Source organism: Capricornis sumatraensis, chromosome 11 (assembly GCF_032405125.1).
Source record: "Capricornis sumatraensis isolate serow.1 chromosome 11, serow.2, whole genome shotgun sequence".
Classification (NCBI taxonomy): Eukaryota; Metazoa; Chordata; class Mammalia; order Artiodactyla; family Bovidae; genus Capricornis; species Capricornis sumatraensis.
The window spans coordinates 79102187-79119384 of NC_091079.1; the positions used below are offsets into that span (position 1 = coordinate 79102187).

The following is a 17198-nucleotide window of genomic DNA, read 5'->3' on the forward strand; positions in this document are numbered from 1 at the left end:
AAGAAAAAGCACTAACTTGCAAAGAAATCATTCATTGGCCTTAATCAGCCATTTCTTCTTAGGTGATTTATTTAGGCAGGCTCAGGTATTATAAGCACAGGGTACAGATTTGACTGTACAAACTTTCTTTTGTTCTCCTTGGCATAGAAGATGCAAAAGTTGTGTTGCTTACCTTCTGTGGAAATGCATACATGTATAAAACCAATATGACTTTCCCAGTTCAGTGCTTGGCAAGCGCCTGAGTTCACAGGGAGGAAAGGTACAGAGCAATGAAGAAAAAGAAAGGCTTAGTTTAAAAAGAGTTGCATTGAAAACTCAAAATAATTATAGCCTTTTTCAAGCTTTCAGATAGAAAAATTCCAGCACAAAGGATGTCACTTTTAGTCCTCCACATTTTCCAGCTGAGTGCATCTTGAGCCTGTCGTTCCCAGTAGACTCCAGCTTTTTGTTTCCAGTTTCCATAATTCTATGTTAGTGTTGCAGGTTTGGCCAATTCTACCAACTCAGAAAAGCATTCGGTAGAGGCTGAAGCTTTGTTCATTTCTCCTGATAGGATGTTGATGCAGACGACATCTGCATCCCGGTCGTGTTTTTCATAAACTCTGCAGCTGCTAATAGAGAAAACCCCATATACTTTAACATCGCATGTGTGTGTGCACAAGTGAGTGTCGATGCACATGTGTATGTGTAAATGGGGATAGGTAAGACCATGTACTATTACCAAAGAGACGTTTGTTTAAAGGTGTTATGTGGTGGTAAACAAAAGTCTATGCGAACAGACCCTGTTTTATTGGGCTTCAGACACCGTGTTTTTAACTGATTGAGGGATCGTGGCAAACCTGCTTGGAGCAAGTCTGTTGGCTCCATTTTCCCAACAGTATTTGCTCAGTTTATGTCTCTGCATCGTATTTTGGTAATTCTTGCAATATTTCAAACTTTTTCATTATTATTATATCGGTTATGGTGATCAGTGATCTTTGATGTAACTGTTGTAATTGTTTGGGGATGAACTGAGCCCATGCAAGACAATGAGCTTGACACATGCTATGTGTGTTCTCACTACTCTACTCGATGGCCGTTCGCTTATATCTTCCCCACTTCTTGCACCTCCCATTCCCTGTAACACAACAGCATTGAAATTAAGCCAGTTAATAACCCTATAGCAGCCTCTAAGTGTTCAAGGAAAGGGAACAATTTCATGTCTCTCACTTTAAATCAGAAGCTCAAAATGATTAAGCTTTGTGAGGAAGGCATGCTGAAAGCTGAGATAGGCTGAAAGAGAGGCCTCATGCATCAAACAGCTAGCCAAGTGGTGAATGCAAAGAAAAAGTTCCTGAAGGAAATTAAGAGTGCTCCTCCAGTGAACACATGAATGATGAGAAAGTGAAACAGCCTTGTTGCTGGTATGAAGCACATTTTAGTGGTCTGGATAGATGATCAGACCAGCCATAACAGTCCCTTAAACCAAAGCCTAATCCAGAGCTTTACCTCCCTTCAATTCTCTGAAGTCTGAGAGATGTGAGGAAACTGCAGAAGAATATTCATGGTTTGAAGTTAGCAACAATTTGTTCATGAGGTTTCAGGAAAGAAGTCATCTCCATCACATAAAATTGCAAGGTGAGGCAGCAAGTGCTGACGTAGAAACTGCAGCAAGTTATCCAGAGAATCTAGCAAAAATATTTCGTGAAGGTGGCTACACCCCACAACAGATTGTCAATGTAAATGAAAATGCATTATATATTCCTAATATCAGAAGAAGATACCGCCTAGGACTTTCATAGCTAGTGAGAAGTCAATGCCTGACTTCAAAGCTACAAAGGACAGGCTGACTCTTTTGTTAGGGGCTAATGCAGTTGGTGACTTTAAGTAAAAGCCAGTGCTCATTTACCATTCTGAAAATCTTAGGACCCTTAAAAATTATGCTAAACCTACTCTGCTTCTACTCTGCAAATGGACCAACAAAGTCTGGATGACAGTACATCTGTTTGCTGAGCATTTTAAGTCCACTCATGAGACCTGCTTCTCAGGAAAAAAAAAAAAGTCCTTTTGAAATATGACTGTACTTGGTGACCCAAAACCTCTGATGGAGACTCATGTTGTTTTCATGCCTGCTAATCCAACATCCATTCTGCAGCTCATGGGTCAGGAATAATTCCAACTTTCAAGTCTTATTGTTTAAGCAATACATTTGGGGAGACTACAGTTGCCCTAGATAGTGATTCCTCTGATGGATCCGGAAAGTCGGATGAAAACCTCTTGGAAAGGATTCACCATTCTAGATGCTGTTAAGAACATTTGTGATTCATGGGAAGTGGTCAAAATATCAACATTCACAAGCATTGGGAAGAAGTTGATTCCAACCCTCATGGATGACTTTGAGGGAATCAAGACTTCAGAGGAGAAAGTAACTGTACATGTGGTGGAAATAGCAAGAGAACTCGAATTAGAAGCCTGAGGTTATGAATTAATTGCTGGAATCTCATGATAAAATTTCATGGATGGAAAGTAGTTTCCCATGAGCAAGCAAAGAGAGTGGTTTCTTGAGATGAAGTTACTATGAAGGTGTTGAAATGACAACAAAGGATTTACAATATTCTGTAAGCTTAGTTGATAAAGCAGAGGCCAGGTTTGAGAGGATTGACTTCAATTTTGAAAAAAGTTCTGCTGTAGGTAAAATGTAATAAAACAGTATTGCATGCTGCAGAGACATTTTTTTTTTTTTCATGAAAGGAAGAGCCAATCATTGCAGCAGACTTTATTGTTGCCTTATTTTAAGACAATTTCCAGACTTCTCTTGTGGTCCAGTGATTAAGAATCCAATGCAGGGGACACGTTCCATACCTGGCCAGGGAAGATACCACATGCCTTGGGGCAGCTAAGCCCATGCACCACAGCTGCTGAAGTCTGCACGCCCTAGAGCCCATGTTCCGCAACAAGAGAAGCCACCACAAGAAGAAGCTCACTTGCCTAGAGAAAGCTTGCACAGAGCAGTGAAGATCCAACACAACCAAAAATAAATAAATAAGAATAAAAAAGAAATTGCCACAGCCGCCGAAGCCTTCAGCAACCACCATCCTGATCAGCCTGCAGCCATCAACATCCAAGCAAGACCCTCCATCAGCCAAAAGATTAGGACTTTGCTGAAGGCTCAGATGATGGCTAGCCTTTTTTAGCAATAGAATAATTTTTTCATTAAGGTATGCATAGTGTTTCTTTAGACATAATGCTATTGCATACTTAATAGACTACAGGACAGGGTGATCATGACTTTTATTTGCCCTGGGGAACCAAAAAATTCATGTGACTTGCTTCATTGTGATAATCGCTTTATTCCAGTGCTCCGGAACCAAACCTGCCCTCTCTCCAAGGTATGCCTGTATTCTTCCAGATTCATTATTCATGGAGTCTCTTCAACCACCTATTCGACCCCATTTCTCACATTCTGCAGTTTTCACATTGAAAAAGATGAATAATGATGGTGCAAAAAATTCTGACTGTGGATTAGAGAAAATTCTTAAAGGTTTGGAGAAGTAAGATATAAGTCAAAGAAATCCAAAGAGAGCTAGATCATTTCAGTACATCCTGCCAAGTAAAGATAATATTTCTCTGTTTCAAAAGGACATTAAAATAAGAAAAGTTTTTTTGTTTTTTAAAGACTCTGAGAGTCAGAGAAATAGAACCCAATAGTTCCTCTGCCTCCCTGGTCACCGCAGGCAAAATAGCTGAGAACACCTAAAAATAAAAAAGTATCACAAAGAATGACACCAGCCAAACTAGATAAATGTAAAATAACCATAGTAATACATATCTTATTTTTGTGTAACACTTTCTTAAGTTATAAAACGTTTTCACATTTCTTATGTGATTCTAAAAAAAGCCATCTGAAGTAGGCATAATAATTATTATTAATATCTCATTACAGATGAGAGATTGGACATTCAGAGACCTTAAATGATAAGCCTGGGTCCTGCAGCTTAGCATTGATGACCTAGGACCAGACCTACACAGCAGGCTTTCAGGCTGTACTGGTTTTCATTATGCTTAGCCCTTAGTTATATACAATAAGCAGACATCAAGAGAGAAGACTCAGAACTAGTAATCAGAGGCCAATATGTAACCTTTCCCCAAAAGACACATATATAAAAATGCAAATATTTAATTTTCTGTTATCATTACTGTTATAAAGTGAAGGACAGGTATTATATAAGAAATACTAGAGAACTGGTAAAAAAAAGTGGTAGAGAGAAACTTAAAAGCACAGAGGCTTTTTGGCTTGACCTTAAGTTAGTTCTTTTAGGCTAGAAATTAGGGAAATTAAGCAAGTAATATATAGATCTTTAAAAAGAATAAGAACTTAACATCTGGATCATTATAGGCTATTATTCTGAAACAAGTGAATAGGAAAGGAAGAACAAAGAATGTTATAGAAATCAGTAGCTAACACTGGTGAGAGAGTGGTCTAAATTTATATAGTCTAAAATCATGACTCAAAGAGGCATAATCACAGCCTATAAATATCTTCCAAGCAACAATAAATGTGTAAGTAAAGGAAGCGAATTATTCACAACCTTGAGTTCAGGTCGTTTTTCTTTGTCCAGTTGTCTAAGGAAGACAATGCTTTACACCTGAGCTGGCGTCGTTCTCAGACATTATGAGAGCCGAGGAGACTCCTAAGGCTGGTACCCACGGGAGACGGATATCCAGGGGAAGAGTTAAGGAGAAGATCCACAGGGACTGGCCTGCCAATGGCTGTCCACATGCCTAGGAATTAGACAGGACAGTCAACACTCCGAGTGTTTTCATTTCTCTCTTGTCTTTGAGGGGCTTCCCTGGTGGCTAGACGGTAAACAATCTGCCTGCAATTTAGGAGACCCCGTTGGATCCCAGGGTTGATGAGGAAAATGGGAAAGATTTTCTTCAGCAAAGATTAAAATGAGAGGAAAAGTGAGAACATTATTTCCCCACACTTTAACTTACTGCAAGTTATCAATAAATAATTGTTGAAAGAATGAATGAATGAAGATGAATAAAGGATTTTCTGAGCAACGGAGAAAGAACTGGTTTACAGGTCTTCTTTTCCTTGTGTCCCCTTTATTTTGAGGTTGGGAAGCAATTAGCTTTTTAAGCAACTCTTATAATAGGAAAAGAAAATGAAGTTAACAGAGAGCCATCTTCCTGGTTCATTCACGCATTCACTCAGCAAGGAGCAGCGCTGAGAGACAGGCATGAGGGTCAAAGTTATCCAAGAGCCGGGCCCTGCCTTTGGGAAGGTGACAGTCTAGGAATGTGTTAAGAATATCACATGCTAAGCAAAAACAAGGCACCACTGAAGTTCAGAGGAAGAAAGATCCTTCTTGTATTAGTGCAGTCATTGGCAAAAGACCTATAGGCCCACCATTAAGAGAGGAGAGAAAGTGAGACTTCTAATCCTGAGTGTGTCTTAGTCACTCAGTCATGTCCAACTCTTTGTGACCCCATGGACTGCAGCCTGCCAGGCCAATTCTCCAGGCAAGAATACTGGAATGGGTTGCCATTTCCTTTTCGACCTGATCTTCCTGAACCAGGGATCGAACTCTAGTCTCCCGTGTGGCAGGCAGATTCTTTACCGTCTGAGCCACGAGGGAAGCCCTGACTTGAGAGTCAAGGCTAAACATGGAGGTCAGATAAACCAAGGCATGGATAGGAGGGTCTGTCTGGGTAGGAGCAGTTAAGGTTTGGAGTTATAAGGCAGAAAGAACAGGTTCAAGATGTATAGGAGAGAAGAAGGATGAGGAGGCCGTGGGCTGCCTGTCTTCCAGTTTTAGTTTTGTTTATTACAGATAAAGGCAGTTTTAAATAGAGCTCATCTACTGGGGAAACATTATTTAATTAAATGAACAAATAGATGTATCTATAGGTTTTTTTCAACATATCCCTTTTTATTTTACATGATTTTATTATTATCTGAAGGCTGGTGATGTGAAAGCTTTCTGTCTAACCACATCATTAGAGACTGGACAGAGTTTTCCTTCCAAATTTCTCGAAAGGTTTTAGCAAAAGCAATCGCCCACCTATGCCAAATGAAAGCAATGTGCATTTCACCCAAGAGCCTGAAGGGGGAGCGCACAGCCCACCCTGAACTAGGGGCCCCAATGAGGCCAATCTAGCTGCTGGTTATGCAAGAACAAGCCAGCCCCTGGAGGATGGATGCACTTGCTAATGATTTTTGGCTTCATGGTACATAGATGTTTTCCTTTCTTTTTTTTTTTTTTTAATTCTCATTACTTTTTAATGGCATGTGAGGTAAGCATGCTTGCAACACACTCTGTAACCTTAAAAATGGGTTGCGTTAAAGTGACTGAGGGAGATGAGAAAGAAAAGCAGTACACCAAGCTTTTTTTTTTCTTTTAAACTTGTAAAAAGCCAGATGATTCCAGAGTGAGGAATCTGACATGTGGTGATGGATGGTGAGACAGGATTGGCAGTGGAAGTCTGTAGAGAAGGTTGGGACATCCTGATGAAAGATTACCTAAGATGTTGCTAGCCTGTAAAAATTTCTGCAAAAATCAAGTCCAATAGCTCTTCTGTGTCATCGCACAATCAAAACAAACTGCATTTTGTGCATATGGAGCATTCACCTTTTTTGGAAGTAAAAAAGAGTCTGCTGTATGCAGCGTGACGGCCCACAGAGCCAGGGTCTATTGCTGTGACAGAGGTATGTGTCCTAACACGTCATAACTTGAGTCAGAGCTTCAAATTTAAGGACACATTGCCAATCCAAATGTTTGGCCCGTTTCTGCAGGATATCTTGGTACTTAGAATCAGGAGGATGAAATCCAGGGTGTGATTTTCATGTGATGTCAAGACAAAATCTTCCAGTATTATGTGGTGAAGACAGAGACCAGTCAAATGGGCCAACTTGTTAAAAACCTTATTAGTGAAGATGGCATACATGTTACTTCCAAGCCCATAGCAGTAGCAGTAACTCACGTTCTGGCAATTTAAGACTATCCTATGAGCTTCCGTTCTTCTGTATTCATTAAATAGCACTTAGTTACTATGGCAACTGTCCCTTTTCAGTATTTATGAGCTGCAGGGTATCTCACAGAATCTCAAGCACACAAACACACAGTTAACACATTGTGTACACTGGAACATTTCTTGAAGACTTCTAGGCTGGACTGTGCTTTGCAAAGCAGGCATACTTTGCTCACAGTTATTTGTGTGTATTATTTTTTTAACTCAATTGTTGCAGATTTTGACCTTGAATATGACATTCTTGAAGGCATTGTGCTGTCTTTCCTGCCTAATTTCCTTCCTTTTCTCACTGAAGATAGAGATAAATGAATTTAACTATATTCAGAGAAGAGTAATGACTTGCAGCTTATGAAAGTGCCCTCCTGGATCTAGAGAGGGCCTTGTCTGTGAAAGAAAGCAGGATAAGAATGATGGTTTCATCCTTGGGCAGTGGGGATTGTGGAACTTGGGGAAAAACAAGACATAGGGAGTAAGGTGCCCTTTGGTAAATGGTGGTGACTGTGGTTGATTATTACAGCTGTGTTGTCAGTGACTATTTCATGGAAGCTACTGGGCATTTCCCCTAGAAGTTGCACGTTGTGTACCATTTAACTAATTTGTACACTATGATCTTCCTTCTCTAAAGGAGTGTCAGCACGCCCTCATACTAGCACACATTCACAGACACACAAACATAGCTACCGTGTCTTTGCTTGTAAATGCTGGTCAGCCTGAAGGCTCTGCTTTTAATGCCTGTTTCTAAGACTGTTTATAACTCACGCCTCCTCTAGTCCCCAAACCCACACTATCGCAGCACACATCCTGTGGGAGGAGGGAAGAGAGAGCCAAGCCTTGTACCAGATGGGTGATAGGAAACGCGGATGATTTACGCCATGATTTTTCACCGGGTTGCCTTGCAGACGTTCATGGGGGCAGCGTGGCATCCGGTGAAGGTTGTGAGCCTCTGCTTTTGCACAGCTATCCAAGCACCCACCACGTAGTAGATTTACCATAGATTTATAGAGCAATTATGACAATTCTCTGGCAAATGATAGCAAAGTATCTTGAGGAATAAATGACTTTTGCTAATCCACACAAAATCTAGCCTACCTGCTGGGGCAGGAGCAGAACAAGGTTGTAAAGAGAAAGCCTTGGCGGTTCCTTCTCTGTCTGCCACGTACTCACTGGGTATGACCTTGGGAATGTTATTTAGTTTTTCTGAATTTCAGTCTCTTTATTTGTAAAATAGGGATGATGATGATGTCTAATCTCACAGCATTGCTGTGCTTAAGGTAGTGTACATAAAATGCTTGGTATAATAAACCAAATAAAAAACAAACTATTTGAAATGCTCTGTACATAATTAATGTTCATAATTAAATGCTCTGTACATAATTAATGTAGTGCCTGGCATGCAGGAGGTGCTCAGTAGTTGTAGGTAGTCAGTGGCAGTAGATGGTCAATTGATTAAATAAGTGGGAGCTATTGTTAACTATGATTGTGATTCAAAAGCAGACCACACAGTACTAAAATTGTATGAAATTATACTAAAATTATGTGAAAGCTCAGTCTCTTGTGTTTCTTACACACCTGCAACTTGCAGCAGAAAGGACTAAAATGAAGATGCTTAGATAGATTCTTTTGGCTAAAAAAACCTGATTAAATCAGTACTCATGGGCCCCTAGAGCTGACTCCTTTAAGAGATTACTTGCAGTGAAACCATTTCAACAAACCACTAAGATCCACTCTGTGACCTTCAGAAGATATTTGTTTTTAAAAAACTTTTGGACTATGCGTGAGAAAAACTAGCTTGCTGATTACATATGGATAAAATTTTCTCCACTATTGATTCCAGGTTGTTTATTTAAACATGTTCTTATGCAACCGAACATTTCAAGTGGACTAGAAATGATTTCCAAGGACTTCACTACTAATAACTGCAATTTTTTTCAAATTATAAAAGAAAAGCAGCTTAGAAACAGATCACAGTAACCCATTCTATCACTGATGGTTTGCCTTTGCCAGAGTAAGCACAGTTTATTTTAAGTATTAGGATTTGGGCAAAAAATAAGCACCAAGGGGAGGTGGTTGTATGAAAGGCATAGTCTTTTCTAACTAAGCACCTGCTCTATTTTTCTTCCTGCCACACATATATCATACATTTTTCTGTCTTTGGCATTTGCCTGTCTTATTTACAGCTCTATCCCTAGGTACCAAAACAGTGCCAAGAATACATAGAAGTTCAGTAGTTATTTGCTGATTAACTAAACCAGACATTAATTGTCTTGGACCAGTGAACAAATGTGACTTTAAATTTTTGGTTAGGCCTTGTTTATCTGTTCCTGAAACAGGTTCAAGACCCAGGTTTTACATTTTCCCATCTGAGTTGGAAAAAACAGAAAGATCCCTGGCACTTCTGTCTTCTCCTTCCCCAAGGCAGTGCTTGACAAGGATACATTCCAGAGTCAGGGGCCAGTAGCATTGCCAGACCTAGCCTGGCCATGAATGTGGCTTAAGCCAGATTGGATTCTTCTGTGGGTTAAATGATTCTGTGTTTTGGTTACAGACTCACCCCTAATTCTAGTTAGTTATCTTTAAAACATGGGCCCTTGGCTATGGAGGGGTCAGGAGATAGAGTGAAAATGGATGGAAGGAAATTTAATATCAGTACCTGCAAAGAATCCCAGGGGTTCTTGTGTTCTTAAAGCACAGCAAAGAGCCATAGCTTCCTACAAAGACCTTTAGAGACAGCATCAGTAACAATGCATTGTTCTCTGTGGAAGATGATCGCAGTGGAAGTCTATTAGGAGGCAGTGAGTCATTTAGGAAGGCAGTCGTTTTTAATGACCTGAACAAAACACTACCACCCCACCACCATCACTACCACATACACACACACACACACACACACACACACACACACACACACACCTTAATGTAAGCTGATTTACCTTTTTTTTTTTTTTAAGAGCTGGGGTCCTCAAAGTGTGGTCCCTGGACCAGCAGCATCAGAATCATCTGGGAATTTATTAGAAATGCAGATTCTCAGGTACCTCCTGCGCCTACTGTCTCAGAAACTGCATGTGGAGCCCAGCAACCTGTGTTTTCACAAGCCCTCCAGGGACTTATGATGCTTAGGTTTGAGCAGCACAGATTCTCATAGTGTATGAGAAGACTGGAACTCAAAATCCAATTAACTCCCCAGAGTTCTTTATAGCCCCATTTGATTATTACTCATTTTAGGGGACTTACTACCTAATCAAACTGCTTAGTCTTTCCTGGGATGGTTTTAATTGTTAGGATGTTCTTACTTTGGTTGCATTAAAAATTACCTCCTTCTAGCTCCTAACATGTTTGGCCTCTGAAGCTACAAGGAATGTGTCTACACTCTCAGGTAACAGTCCATTCATTCATTTATTCAGTCAAACATTTGAAGAAAGACATTGGCTCCAATAAGTCATCCCGTCACCAGATAAGCATCCTCAGATCCCTCAGTGGATCCTGAGGACCATAATTAGCAGAATCCCAACATCCTCGGCACACCTCTGCTCACTCTTCTCTTGACAGACATCTGTCCATATCCTACAAATATGCAAGTCCCAGAACTGGATCTGACTCTGCTTGTAATACCACCAGAGCAGGAACTTGTGAAGATGACTGATTTTATAACTAAGTAAAGAACTCTTCATTACCTTTATGACATTTTTCTAGGATATATTGGGGTGGCCAAAAGGTTCATTCGATTTTTTCCATAACATTCTACAGTAAAAGCCAAACTAATCTTTTGGCTGATCCAATACCTTATGAAATTGCTGTTTGTAGATTAAAAATGTAAAATATGTGCAATTGTATGGAGTTTTAATATCTTATCACATTCATTCAGTCAATAATATAGAAACTTGTGTAGGGCCTTCTCTGGTATTAATATTTATGTTAAGATGATAGGATTATACTGAATGGTTGTTTTTGGTATCACATTCTTAAGTCCACTTAATCAGATAGTAATTTACAATGTCCATAATCCTTCGAAGACACAATATTTAACATAAACAAAAGGTACAAAGAACAATGCAGTGAAACTTGCGTATCAACCTTCCCAAAACCATCTCTCCCCTCCCCCAGTAAACACCTTGAATCCTGGATTTGATGTTTATTGCTTCCATGCATTTCTTTCTATTTGTGCAATACATACGTGCATCCCCAAACACAGTATATACACAATATATGTATTCTGTGTATTTTTGGCTTGATATGAATTGTACCACATATATCATTGTGCCGCTTTCTCAGTATTATGTTTAGGGCACTCATCTGTGTTGAAATGTGTAGGTGCTTCACGCATTTCCACTGCTGTATCATATTCTATTTTATGAATATAGCATGATTGATTATATATTTGCCAATGCTGGTGGATGTCACTATTTCAGACACTGTATCCATCCTTGGTACACTGGGGGAGTTTCTGTAGGACATCCATTTGTTTTATATCAAATGCTGTCAGATTTTTGCCAGTAGAAATATATAATACTGCATGATTCTTTGTAAGTAAATGCAGAACTTTCCATTTGCCTGTAGTGCATTTTATCTCATCCCACATTCATTTACTCAGTCATTAAGAGTGGTATATTGGACCTCTTCGTTGTTCAGTAGCTAAGTCCTGTCTGACTCCTTATGACTCCCATAGACTGCAGCACGCCAGGCTTCCCTGTCCTTCACTGTTTCCCAGAGTGTGCTCAAACTCATGTCCATTGAGTTGGTAATGCCACCCAACCATCTCATCCTCTGCTACTTCCTTCCCCTCCTGCCCTCAATCTTTCCCAGCATCGGTGTCTTTTCCAGTGAGTCATGTGTCAAAGACCACATTAGGTCTTTGAAGACAAAAGTAAGACATAATCCCACTCTTTACTTGGGGGGTAGGGGGAGCAGGGGCAAGGCTAGTGGAGAGGTGGTGGCTTTTGCTTTTTTTGCTGCAGTTACTGTTTTCTGAACAGCAAGTGTGACATTCCAGGGATCAGCCCTCACTAGCAGAGTGGGACAGAATGTGGAGCTGGGGTGTGGGTGGGAGGAAGTGGAGTTAGACAATTTGGGCTCAGGATCATTTCCCGTCCCTTGAGATGATGCAGCAAATATCCACCTTGAGACCTGGCCCTGTACCTATTTTGCTATTCTAACTTCAGCCCTCATCCTTGAAATACAGACTCTTAGCATTGACCCAGGACACACGCACATAGACATATAACTGTTTCCTACTCATCAGGGACTCTGGTTATAGCCTCACATACTTTATGCAAACATACATGTTGGTCCTGATTTCTCCACTCTCATCACATATAAACTGAGATTAAATTTATATTCATATATATGTGTATATATAGGTTCATGAAGAGCAGGCTGCCCCAGACTTCAAGATCACAGCTTCTTCGCTGAGGTGTAGAGAAGCAGATTGCATGTAATGTCCTCAGTGACAAGTGTGCGCTTGGCCAGCGAACGACATAGGTCCCTGCAAATCTGCCAGTGCTCCGGGATCGCACTTCCCAGCACGTCCTGGTGGCTGGAGGATTCTCTGAACACCAGAGGACAGTTGACGTTTTCCATTTAAAAGGTTTCCTGCGCCTGCAGAAACTCTGCGCCCTCCCAGAAGAGTGGCCAGTGCAAAGCAGAGCGAGCTGGGGAAGGAGAGTCAGGGTGCATTAGGTTTATTTTCCAGCTGCAGTTGGAGTCACATGAAACCTACTGCCTAATTTCCTTTGTCTAACTTGATTTCTCTTTGGCTGGAAGGCAAATGGATCAATATTGTTTTTTATGCCGAGATTATGTTGCCTGAAGAAAATTTTCCATCAGTTCCCTGTGCCTGCCTTGAGTCCTGTAATTGGGGCTGCATGCTGACCAGGCATCTGGGCACCCCCAGGCATGGACACAAGTCCCATCATCTGCATGGTGCCCACCGAGGGTGGCCTTCTGGAGGGGGTCACAGGAGCGGCGCCTCCAGGCAGAGCTTGGTGCTTGTGCCAGGCTTCTCTGCACGTTCTCTGGCCATACGCTAACACAAACAGCTCATTTTATTTTTTTCTTTTCTGTGAAGCCCTTTTCCCCCCCTCTACCTTTTCTCTTTTTTCCTATATTTGGAATCCTCTTCACCTCGTCAAAATTTCTTAAAGGTTGTTTCTTTACATTTCTGTGATAATATTTTCTTCCTATCTCCCTTCCCAACCCCACCTCCAATGTGATTCTGTCCTTTTTTTTTTTTTTTTTTTGGTCACCAGGGAAGGAAATGTTTATACTACGCTCTTGGTTCTATTCTCCTACCAGGCATTTAAGAAAAGCTAACAGTCTGGAGGCAGAAAAATGAGAAGGCAGTTTAGTCACACACACAAAATTGGAGCATTCATCTGTGTAGCAGGGTTGCTGAATTCTTTATGCAGTGGAGGTGGGAGAGAAAGGCAGTATTGACCAGTTATCTATAAACATGCATGTATTATATGCTCACTCAATACAAGAAATGGCATTTCTAAACACTGTGGGGGACATAAATATAAGGTGTAACATCTGCCATCTAAAGCTGCATTCTGGTTGCATAGACAAGATATAAACATGGGGAAGGATAAGGGAACACTTGGAAGGGGAAAGTTATAACCTGTCAACACATCAGTTCAAGAAGGGGGCAGGGCCTCGTGCACTTGATTCCTACTAATGAATCGTTCAAATAATTGTCCTGAGTTGAGGACAGAAGATTGAGATGGGCTCAGGAAAGGGCATAGAACTAACTGAATCCTTGCGGGGAGGATCTGGATGAGTAGACAGGGGGCAGTAAAGCCCTCCAGATGAAGAAGTCTGGGAGAAATGAGGGAAAATGGAAAAGATAATTCAATAGGCAATCAAGAGACAGAAGAGGCTGGGCAGAGAGGGGTCAAGAGGGCAAGCAGCTGGAGACAAGATTAGTCCTGGCCAAACTGCCAAGGGCTTTAAGTGGTAGTTTAAGTCCAGCAGATTTTCTCTTAGGCAGCACGAGCTATTGAATGTCTTTGTGTGAGGATCTGAATTGATCTAAATCTGTGCCTCCCTATCTTTACATGGCATAAGTAGAAAATGGTTATTTGTAGAGTACGTTGCAGTAAAGAGAAGGGGATTTGGAGAGTGGAAGGAGAATAGAGCAAAGTCAACTTGTCCTGGTTTGCCCAGAACCTTGCCAGTTTTCCAGTAGCACTGAAAGTCTCACATCCAGACAAAATCCTCAGCCTGAGCCTACACCAGGACTGCTTCACTTGGGAGGATGCTTTTGGTCAAAGGTGACTAGCTTAGGAGCTCTGCCCACACATGGTCACCCTGGGATCTCAGAGTTTCAATCTTGCATCTGGGCTCATCAGTTGGCACACCTTGATTAAATAGCATTTTAGGGTCATGAGTGTACAGGTTGGGTTGGAGTCTGGGAGAACAGTCAGAAGGCTATTGGTGGAGTCTGGCTTGAGTGAATAAGGCCTCGAACAAGGTAATGGCAAAGAAAATGGGGGAAAAAGAATTGATTTAAGATATTTTCCCCTGGGGGACATAAAGTCTCCTGACAACTTGGAGAAAGACGGAAAATTGAATGAAGTAGAAATGACTTCAAAACAACCGCAGCTTTGTTCATTTATGACCCAAGCATTTATTGAGTGCCATCTGGGTATAAGACATCATACTCAAAGCTGAGTGAGAAATGTGTTCCCCTTATGAGCTTAGAACCTAATTGGACAGATTGAAACATATCTCTTCATATTTACTATAAGGTAAAAGGTAAGGGTGTGTGGCACAGTAGTTAAGGGTCATGAGATTCAGAGCAGAACTGGGTCACTAGATTCAAATCTCAGATACTAGCTACATGACCTTGGATGAGTTACTCACCTCTTCAGGTCTCAGTTTTCTCTCAAACACACTAATGTAGATGTGCTAACCACAGTACCAAGCTCTGGAGCTTGTTGGAGGAGGAGATAATTCCTTTCACATGATGTGTGGCATAGGTAAAACAAAGCACATTAATAGCTTTATCGGGCTTCCTTGGTAGCGCAGATGGTAAAGAATCTGCCTGCAATGTGGAGACCTAGAGTCAATCCCTGGGTTGGGGAGATCCCCTGGAGGAGGGCAATGGCAATCCACTCCAGTATTCTTACCTAGAGAATCCTCAGGGACAGAGGAGCCTGTGGAGTCACAAAGAGTTGGACACGACTGAGCAACTTAAGCCCAACACAGCAATAGCTTTATCATGATCACATACAAAGTGATAAGAGATTTCTCAACTAGCAGAGAAGTATCAAAGAAATGACTTTTATGATTTGAGAACCTATGGGAAATGAAAAAAAGCTTAGAAGAATCAACAGCAGTTTCAGAATTCCAGTTTGTTTTGTCAATCGTAGTTGCGATCCTGTTTACGAATCCTCTTCTGCACATCTAGTTTGTGATTGCCGTGTCACTGGGGTGCAGTTGTTCCTGTGGTTTTTACGTAAAAAAAACCCCTTAGATGTCACATTGCAAAGCAGTATTAAGCAGCGATGGCTGTCTGACCATGTGAGGCAGTGTCTCCAGAGAAGGCTGTCTGTATAATTTCTTTATGTTAGTTATAACTTGGATACTTTAACAGTTTTTAAGTCTTTCTCTCTCTCTTTTTTTTTGTTTTAAATCCAAATTTCTGATTATTTCTATTGGCTGAATTACTAACAGCAGAATCACTACATCAAAGAATATATGAATTTAAGGCTTCTCTGCATATATGGTTACTGCCTCATTGTTCCTGAACAACTCTGAGCACAATCTTTTATTTTCTTTGATTTTTGCTGCTTTTTTGGGTAAAAATTGTTACCTTTCAGCTACCAATTGCATATATTTGAACACTAAGGAAGTTGAATATTTTTTCATATTTGTTAGCCATTGGGCTCTTTTTTTTTCCTTATAAAGAAATATCCCTTCATGCACTTTGTATATTTTTCATTTGGTAACATATTATTGTTTGTTTCTTCATTTAAATGGTCTGTCTTATTTTTTGAAAACTCCCCAAGTTTCTTTTGAGAAATAAAAGCTATAGTTTCATGAAAGTGCTTTGTATAAACTGTAAAACCCTATATGCACATTATTATTATTGGAAGATTGGCCTTGTTCATATGTTAGTCATACTCATAACAAAGAGGTCCTTGCAAATTCAGATATAGGCTTGAGTAGAGTGTGAGCTTTATTCAGGTTGGAATTTTTGTCGGTTTTATTCACTGCTGTATCCCCAATGCCTAAAACAGTCCATGGCATGGAGTAGTGATCAATAAATATATGCTAAATGAATGACTATGAGATAAACACATAGATGGATAGAGATTTTCTACAATGTTCCACCAAGATGACTTCATTTTCTTTTTCGCCTCAAGCTGGAAGCAAATGGAGTTGTGGATAGCTGGCAGGTCAGAACTGTGAAATAGTATTCTTATCAATCTGGACTTAGGAAACTCATTTCTTAGAACATAACTTTCTTTATGGTAACATTGTAAGCCTAATTAGTAATTCTACCTCATTTATTTAAGTGATAAACCAGAGACAAGAAGAGTTTAATGACCCAAGCATGGCTTTCAGCAATATGATAAAAGACTCAAGTTGTTGCTTTGTTTTTATATGAGCATTTCTAATTCCTAAATATATGACAAGCCTCCTAGTCCTTCCATGCCTCACTTGTTGTTTTCTGGCAGTAATGAGAATAAATTGTTCACAAGGTCTAAAAGAAGACGTGACAGTATGCCTTAAAATTGATTCATTCTTTGGTTGTCTAGTTTGGGGGAAAGGTTTTGCATAGAAATTTATGCTAATAAGTTTAATCTCCTGTATAGACCTAAATTCAACTACCCACAGGTGCCTGGGACCATCTTCTTTTCTAAAGTTTCTCTGTTCTGTTTTTATCTCTAATTATCCTACCTCACATTATGTTTTCCTTTTAAGGTGCTTTAGTGTTTCTGGAAGAACATGGGGTAAAATTTCCTATAAATGTGCATTTTGCTCCAGATTTGTTTCCTGGATGGATCACTTACAGTGGGAGGCAGTACATGGTGGTTAAGTGCTTTGTGTTTAAGTCACACAGACTCTTATTTATGATCTTAAGTGAGTCACTCAGCTTCCCTGAGCCTCAATTTATTCATTTCCAAGATAAGTATTTTAAAAACCCTGCTCCCATTGGATTGTGAGGATTAAATAAAAGA

The 17198-nt window shown here is 40.3% G+C and overlaps 1 protein-coding gene across 1 annotated transcript in view; it reads left to right on the plus strand.

Annotated features, from left to right (window-relative positions):
• Positions 1–17198, plus strand: part of DPYS (dihydropyrimidinase) — a 99524-nt gene that overhangs the window by 54102 nt on the left and 28224 nt on the right. The window lies entirely within an intron of this gene.